This window comes from Pinus tabuliformis, chromosome 2_2 (genome assembly GCF_031772625.1).
Source record: "Pinus tabuliformis cultivar Carrire ecotype Pingquan chromosome 2_2, CPIR1, whole genome shotgun sequence".
Classification (NCBI taxonomy): Eukaryota; Viridiplantae; Streptophyta; class Pinopsida; order Pinales; family Pinaceae; genus Pinus; species Pinus tabuliformis.
In genome coordinates, this window is record NC_142300.1 from 1,229,653,553 (window position 1) to 1,229,662,942 (window position 9,390).

At 37.2% G+C, this 9,390-nt stretch overlaps 1 pseudogene; it reads left to right on the forward strand.

Annotated features, from left to right (window-relative positions):
- Window positions 1-8,196: 8,196 nt before the first annotated feature.
- LOC149197925 (serine/threonine-protein phosphatase 5 pseudogene) lies at window positions 8,197-8,889 on the forward strand (annotated as a pseudogene).
- The last annotated feature ends 501 nt before the right edge of the window (window positions 8,890-9,390 follow it).

A 9,390-nucleotide genomic window follows, 5' to 3' on the forward strand; every position in this document is an offset into this window, starting at 1 on the left:
GGGCTATGGATTCTTATATGTTATTTTATTCCTTGTGGATATATAATTTATAAACTAAGTTGTTCATTTCATACTCAATGAATGAATTTTGTTCATTTCAATATATTATAGTCAATTCTATTCCTCACTTCTCATCATATATTATTAGCTGAGATTGATCCTATCCTTTGGTAGCACATTCTAAAAGAAATTTGGTTAAAATTTTGCTACCATTATCTATCTATCTATCTATCTATCTATCTATCTATCTATCTATCTATCTATATATATATATATATATATATATATATATATATATATATATATATATATATATATATATATATATATATATATATATATATGGCTTTGACCATGTCAAAGTTTTAAAAATTCTTCCATTTTTTAAGCTTTTGATCACAACATATCAAAGCTTTGAGCTATTAAAGAGCCAAAATTTTCACGAAATCAAGAATAATGAAGTTGGAGATATCATCGAATTGATGTTGTAGCTCACCTTAGTAGTTACTGTTGACTTTTGTTGGCTCATTCTGGTAAGTCTATAAGGATAGACACCCCCTCATGAATGGGACTCTTGTTGTGGGTGTGTCTTTGGACATCTTAGCTCCTTTTAAGTCATAAGTTTCCTGCTAGGAATTGGCTTCTAAGTTATTAACACTAGTATAAGATTATAGTGGTAGCCAATTGAATTTAAATGGAAAAATTCACCCAAATAATATGTTACCAATCCTTTAAGTCATAATAATAAGTTATCAATCCCTCTAAATCTTTTAAAAATAAACATAGGAAAAAAAAAAAAAAAAATAATCCATTAAAAACTTCTTAATGATGTCACTGGTAAAAAACTAATTGATATAGCATTGGTCTACATACCTATAACTTGTGTTTGGGTTTTTGAACTTTACATAATATGAACTTCCTTATGCTTAGATCACAGGTTCGATGGGAAATTATAATTGTGAACACTTTTTCCTAGCCTCATCTCTTATTGATTACTATTGAACCATATCTTTCCTATCTAGAATGTGTCGACATTTTCTTTCTCCAGACATGTTTTCTATTTTTCGCTCATAATTGCACTTTGGTCATAGTTATCCAATTTTTCTATTTTGGGGTTTTCTTTTTGGGAGATTTTACAGGTTAAATTGGTTGGATTGTGTCAATCTAGGTTTATTGGGTTAGAAGCTAGTCTTTGAGGTATGTTCTTCCTTCTTCTTGTGAAAGTCCTTTGTTCAGGACACTTGTGGTCTTATGATTTTATGTTTCATTCAAGTGTTATAGATTATCGAATGGTTTAGAGCCATTAGGTACTCATTGTTTGGTATTATTTTCCCAAATTTTAGAACCCTTTGATCTCTCAGGGCAATTGTCTCATGCAGTTTGAGATTTGTGCCCAAAATCCATAGGGATATGGGTTTTCTAGAGAATCTGGGGTCTTCAAACTTTGGTGTCATCCTAAAATTCGAAGGATTTTTGGTGCTATAGAATCTTGAGGTTTCAAGATTTGGACCTTCCATGGAAACCACCCAATTGGATGTTTTGTTATTTTAGGGTGCATGGGGTATTGAGATTTGTTGTTGTATTCAAAACAATCAAGGGTTCTTTCATTAGCTTTGGATTTTACTGATGTTTGATCATCTTAGTACTTTCATCCCCCTCATATTTAGCCTTTTTGGTCTAAGAAAATATCATCTTAGTCATCGTAGCACCTGGGTTATCGAGATTTGATGTGTGTACATTGAAAACGTTCAACAAATTGAAGGGTTTGATCACCAACACTTGTGTACTACTAATTTGTTTCTTGTATTGAATCAAAAAGGTTTGAAGATCTTAATAACTAGTGTGCTCTAATCCTCATAGAATTCAGTTTAATTATTTTTTATTATCAGAGCCCTAGAATCTCTCGTTGCTAACCTTTTTTTTTTTTTACAAACTAGCAATTGTCCCAAAAGGTGCAAAGAAACATCGACAGGTTTGTTAAACTGGAAAAGATGTATGAGGAACACTTTTTTAGACATGTATGCCATATGTTTTTCATTTTAAGTTTGTAGATTATGGTGTGAAATATTAGTTACAAAATGAAATATTCAAGTTTCAAAAAACCAGTTTTTTTTTCATTGTGAACAAACATTTAATAAGTATAAATATATATAAAAAAAAAAAAAAACTGAATAATTTATTAAATCTGCATTAGGGATCAAATCAATTTGATGAGTAACACCTCTAGATTGAGGTAGTGCATGTGGTAGTTCAGCTAGGTTATGTTTGAAAATTCAACTTAATTGTAGCTAACAACTAAACCATAGTTAATGAATTCAAACACTATAGAAATTGCCTTATGCATTTATTGTTGCCTTCCTTTAGGAGTTACCTACGTCGTAACAATGTAATTTCTTTTTGGGTTTTATTGATGACTCACATCTAATAGAAAACTCAATGAGGTTGATGTGGGTCTTTTATGGCTCTGTAAGACTGATGATGCAGGAGCATCTAGACCGGGCCAGCAATGTGACAGGGTGGTCACATGTTGTGGCTAAATGAAAGACTTGAGGAAGACATAGTTGTTAAATTTGTGTTAATTTCAATAAGGGTAGGTAGTTAAAAGTGGTCTAGTTTAGTTAAATGATGATAAAGATGAGTTATAACTGAATAACTAATTCTTTCATGTGCGGAAAGAAGTAGTTAGCTATGACTTATGTATAACTTCTTTCGGGGAAAAAGGAGGTAGAATAGAACAGGGAGAGAGGTAGGAGACAAGGGTTTTTCCTGTAAATCTATGAACATCTGAAAGGGCCATGGATTTTGAATATCTGGCCATGAACAAGAGGTTCTTTGTAATTGTTGTTTTTATATATATCTCTGTAGAATTTGACTTTTGAGCCATATGCACATTGTTGAATTCGATTTTGTATGAATTTGTTTGGTTTTAATAACCTTTGTGATGTGACTCTGCACATGGGTGAAGGAATCGATATTATCAATATTGATACTGTAGTTGTTAATTGGAACGATTTGTCGAAAGCTGAAGTGGGCAATGAAAGTTATTAATTCCAAAGCTGCGTTAGTTCTGGAATGTACGCAGGAGTAACCTCTGTGTAAATCAATTCTTACCAGTACATGTCTCATCTGTAAACTATGCAATTGCCCTAATGCTGGAATAAACCAATGTGTAGAGCACAGGTCTATAAACCATTGTTTTAAAAAACGGCCGTTTCGATACCGAAACGGCCGAGTTGATCCGAGCTGATACCCTCAGCCATGACTCGGCCTTTGAAACAGTACGTTTGGCCGAGTCAGCCATGACTCGGCCTTTGAAACGGTACGTTTGGCCGAGTCATGGCTGACTCGGCAAACTCGGCCGTTTTTGTTATGACTCGGCCGAGTCACAAAAAGCCGGCCCAAAACACGTTAAACATCAATTTAATATTTTTTTAATGGATTTTTAAGGTGATTTCTGATTGGTTTGGACTCCAAGGTGTTATATGAATTTGCTAAATGTCATTTGGGGTCCATTCCCCCTCCCAAACCCTATTTAACACACTCAAATGCTCTCTACTATTAATATGCTATTCAAATTTCATGGTAATTTTAAATTCTTAAAGTAAAAGTGACATTCTCCTTAATCTTCATTTTCATCCTTTTACTTAAATTTTTAACATTACCATGAAATGACTCAGGATGTTTGAGAGTGGTTTTAGCCTCATTGGATTTCATATGGAGAAAGTAGAATTTTAGATTTCATTCAAAATCCAGCAGACTTATCAGTTTTTCAGGATTTCAGGATTGGGGGATTGCAATGTTTCCATTGAATTTTGTCATGTATTAGGGTATGGAACTCTTATTTAATCAAGAGCACCAATCCCTCTATATACCTTGATGTTAGTGACATTGGTTGTCGAACTCCTCTGGGATTCGCTCGTAAACCAGGAGCTTCTGAAAATGTCGCTCCCGCTCCCATTTTCGCTCCTGCTCCCAAGTAACACAAAGAAGAGAAACTGTTTGGATAAAAAACGATTAAATGATCTAGTTTATGTCCAATACAACCTCCGGCTTAGATGAAACCATTTGCTGAACAAAAGATCTGATTCAGATCCCATTGTGTTGGAAGACATTGATCCAACATGAGATTGGGTAGTGGAGAGTTGTCCAGCAGAGTTTGATCTTGATGAGGATCTTGATTTAGATTTAGATATCGAGACATCAATTGAACTTGAATATGCTGTTTAGTTGAATGCAGATCCCAATCCACCATCATCAGTCTCACAGCCAGTAAGGACTCCAGTTGTAGGTGTGTTTGGAAACATGAATGAAAATCTCTAAAATTATGTTCAAAATATTTAAAATTATGTTTTTTTATAAAAAAAATAAATATTTAATGTATTTTTTACAATGACCGAGTCATTGAAATCAAGTAGGCGGAGTCATTACCGTTTCGGAGTCGGAGTTGGAGTAGATCCTCGGCCGAGTCAGAGTCGGAGTCGGAGTCTTAAAACATTGCTATAAACAAAGGGCAATGTTGTTTTAAAACCCAATTTGATTATCAAATCGAAGGCGTTGAGTAGTGTAGGTCTCAACTACTGAGCAATAGGTCAAAGACAATTCCAATTATGGGGTGAATTTGCAGAACTCTGTTTCGGTGCAGAGCCAGAGAGCGTCTGATGGAGATGACGAGAAGCCAAAGGTCGATGTGTGGATATGATCGAGCGGAATGTGGTATGAATTTTCCAAGTTGAGCTTTTAAAGCATGGGCACATTCTTTTTATTGAACTTTGATTTTAAAATCCAGCCATATGTGAATGTTGAGATGAGAGGTATTTGGGTTTGGTTATGGACTGAGTAAATCCTCTGTTTTGATAAGTTTCTGCATGAAGTTTTAAATTGACATTGTATTGAAGTTTGGGTTCAATAGCAGGAATTGATGTGAAGCATGGTTATTAGCCATAAGTTTCGTAATTGGAGTAGAGCTTCCACATATGTGAATTAGTTGAATGATAATATAAAGGAGCTTCCGCGAATGATAGTTTGTGAAATTGCTCGGACATTGAAGAATTATTTGGGCGATTATTCGAGATGCATTTTGTATATGCCTGAGAATGGAGAGATTCTGGGTTTTGCAGGGTAGACTTGCATCAAGTGGTATCAAAGCGGGAATAGCTCTGTGTGAAGAATCAAGTTTTTTTTTTCAATTGAGTTAATTGCATGTGATGAATGAATGTCAGATTTTGAAACTAATGAAGATTGCAACACAGGGACGTAGTGCAGTTGAGGAAGGAAGAAAGATCAACAGGATCTTGAAGGTGAGCTGAAAAAGTATTATTTAACTCTAGTTTGAAGGTTATACTTGGATAATTTGACTTACAAGCATAGTGAAGAAATCTCAGCGGGAAGAAGCAGATCACAGCTGTAGAGCAGCGATAGAGGAGTCCAACAAAGGATTCTAAGTGAATGTGGCAGAACCTAAAGATTCAACAGAGGTTGAATAAAGTTGCAGATGAGTGAAGCCTGAAGGAGCAGTGTAGAAATGCTCGAAAGGTTCCAGTAGAGGACCGAGTGATTACCAAAATACCATATCCAGAGGAAGGGATTGGTGAGGTAAGTGGCAGCAGAAGAGTTTGCTGTTGCAGAGGCTTGGTGCAACTCATGGGTGAGAAACTCACGGTGAAGGAGATGACTATTGAAAGTCATAAAGGAGAGAGCAGAGGTTCAGAAAGAGGCCACAGTAGAAAGAGGGAGAAAGAAGATGCCAAGGTAAATGGCATAAGACAACAGCTGACTAATGAAGAGTATGAGAAAGAGAAAGCTGAGATTGCGATTCATCTTGAGTTATTGATGGAATTCTTACGGGAAAATATGAGAGGCCAGAGACATGGTTGGAATATGAGGAAGAGAGTGAAGTGGCAGAGGCTACAACATAAAAGAGATCAATAGATAAACATGCAGTTAACAGAAGAGCTGAGGAAGCTTGAGCAGATGATGAGTATACAGTTGAGTCGTGAAGAACTCAGAGCAGCTGAGTTGAAAGTGGAGGTTTCCATTGGTGAAATAGAAGAGGAGGAGGTCATTGATGATTTCTTGGGTTATTGGGTAGATCCAGATCAACTGGATGATGTAAAATCTTGTGTTTTTATAGCTGACAATTGTGATGTGATTACAGGTTTTACTGAGGAGGATGCGCAATCTTGTGAAGCTGTCACAAGTATGGGGAAGAATCTTTCAGGAGATAAATACTCGGAAGAAGAAAGCAGCGATGCGTTTGTACTTGAAGTTGTTGCAGTAGAGAGAGGAGCTCAAGAAGAGAGGATGAAGACAAAGATAATGGAAGATGCCGCAGGCAAATTTGTTCAGAGGAAAATGCTTGAAGAAGCAAGAGAAGCAGATGAAGCAGATGAAGTTATCTACAAGCCAGAGGAAGGAATATCTCTAGATGATGATGAGGAAGTGGTGAGATCGTATGAAGGTCTCAAAAGTCCAGAAGAGAACTTGCATCAACATACTGAAATGTTGACAGGAAGACTAGAAGGAAGTTCAGGTATGCAAGAGGGCCAAATGAGCATTAGGAAGAGTGTTTTATTAGAAGAAAAGAATTTGTTAGTTCAAGATGTAACATCTAAAAAATATTCCGTAGAGGATGTGCAACTTTCCAGGAGTAGCCTGAGAGAGACAGAAGAGGTCCAAGAGGGTTTAAATGACGTGGAAGTATCAGTTCGACAGGCAAGGGAAGACAAATCATCGTTTAATTTTCTATTTATTGGTCAATGGAAACCTGGCAGAAATGCCATCAAATGTTCTGTTCCCATGGTTTGGGACACATATCAAGCCAGTTCCCTTGAAAAATTGGCAGGCTGGGACATGAAATCAATTGAAGGAAGGGTTAAGTTGCCGACATCTTGTCTTCACGGCGATAGAAGTAATCTTACAACATTAAAAGAAATTCGAAAATTGGAAAATTTAACTGTGGGAAACAACGATCACCCTGTCCACTCAGGACATTCTGATTCCACTGAGCTGGTTAATGTATCAATAACAGGGTTGCCCATAGTTGGTAGCGACATTTCTTGGCGGGGAGCACATGGTCTTAGCTATTGTTCCTCTCCACTCAATGACTTCTCAACATTGTTTTCAAGCGATTCAGTATCACCCACGTGGAATGAAGCTGACAGTCCTGGAAGAGGAAACTGTATAGAAGGCAAGAGCTCAAAAATATTAGTGGAAGCAACCTATAAAGGCGAAAAGGGACAGCCAATGAAGATTGTCAAAGAAGTTCGTGAAGAAGAGACCATGATTTCTGAAAACTTAGCAAAAGATCATCATGCTGTCATGATGATAGGCACGATTGAGTCAACCGTGGGAGATGTTGAGTTGATCAACCTCAAAAACGTACCTCAAAGAAGACGACATGAAGCAGAGGTTCACCTAGCAAAAGGTGAAGAAAAGGAAGAAGAGCTGACAATGACAAAAAGTCAACAACAGGATCAAGGAGAAAAAGAAAGCAGCACTCATCAAGAAGCTAATGTATGGGAGAAGGAGCTAGAGTTACTGGAGAAATGGTTAAAAGCACCAGTACCTGATGAAGACTGCAAGAGGTTTGCAGTAAAAGAAGCAGAAGCAGGGGAGGAAGTTCACAACTGTGAACCAGGGCAAGGAAGCCTTATTAGAATAGATGATGCAGGGGAAAAACTTGAAAACTCTTTGGAGTTAAATCAACACACTGAAGTGTTGATGAAAGAAGAAAGTCCAGAACAAGGAGCTGAAGTACTGTTGAAAGGAGACACACAGTCTAAATGTGTGAAACAGAGGAAGATGCAGCTGGACAGCAACAACCAGCTAAAGCAGGAAGGGAGAATTAATGAAGAAGACCAGCAAGAAGATCGACTGGAAACAGAGATTGAGAACATAAAGAAACTGATGTTGAAGTAGACCAGAAGGCAAAGGCTGGCAGCATCAGGAAAGGTGATTAGTGAAGTACTAAAAGATTTTCAGCAGGGTAAGAGAATTTGTCCAAAGGATCCTGATGCCACCAAAAAGCTTGAAGAGACCAAAACAACAGTAAAAAAAATTAGATTTATTGAGGCCATCTCAGTGAATGATCTTGTGAATCATTCTGTTGTTGATCCCATTGATTTTCATTCAATAAAGGTAGAGCGACAACATAGAATAGAAGGAGAAAATGTAACATTGGAATTTATAAAGGAAGTGATGGATGACTTCAAGAATCAGGAAAGTATACGCAGAAGGTGTGCATTTCAAATATTGCTGCAAGTGAAGGATTTGCTGGAGGCGATGCCATTTGTGGTTGACATCGATATTCTGATTGGAAAGCAATTCACTGTTTGTGATGACATCCATGTTGAAGTTATACTTGTGCTATTCGTATTCAAGTGTATGTGTCCAACTGAACTCTATCTTGCAAGAGGAAATCATGAAAGCAGGGGTATGAACCAGATTTATAGTTTTGAGGGCGAAGTCAAGTCCAAGTACAGTGAAAACATGGTTGAGCTTTTCGCTGAAGTGTTATGCTACTTGCCTTTGGCTCATGTCCTCAATGACAAGATTTTTGTTGTCCGTGATAGTTTTTTTAGTGTTGATGGTATAAACCTGGATGTTATCAAAGACATTGTTCGGTTCCGAGAGCCACCTGAAGAGGGTCTGATGTGTGAAATACTTTGGAGTGATCCACAGCTCCATAAAGGGCGTGGACCCAACAAACAAGATGTTGGCTTGTCTTTTGGAGAAGATGTGACCAAAAGGTCTTTCCAAGAAAACAATCTTGAGCTGGTGGTCAGGTCTCATGAAGTTAAAGAGGAAGATTATGAAAGTGAACACGATGGCAAACTTATTACGGTTTTTGCAGCTCCAAACTATTGTGACCAGAGACGAAAGATGAAGTAGGAAGCAGCTGACATGCAGCCTAAACAGAGGAACAGAGCATATGGACAACTCTAGGACAAAGTCTGGGATCCAAGAGGAATTTTTTTTTTTCTCCTTGAAAGCACATGATCAAGAGATCATGAATGTTTTCAAGCGTGAGAGTCTGATGCAGGAGCATCTAGACCGGGCCACCAATGTGACAGGGTGGTCACATGTTGTGGCTAAATGCAAGACTTGAGGAAGACATAGTTGTTAAATTTGTGTTAATTTCAATAAGGGTAGGTAGTTAAAAGTGGTCTAGTTTAGTTAAATGATGATAAAGATGAGTTATAACTGAATAACTAATTCTTCATGTGTGGAAAGAAGTAGTTAGCTATGACTTATGTATAACTTCTTTCAGGGAAAAAGGAGGTAGAATAGAACAGGGAGAGAGGTAGGAGACAGGGGTTTTTCCTGCAAATCTATAAACAGCTGAAAGGGCCATGGATTTTGAATATTTGGCAATGAACAAGAGGTTCTTTG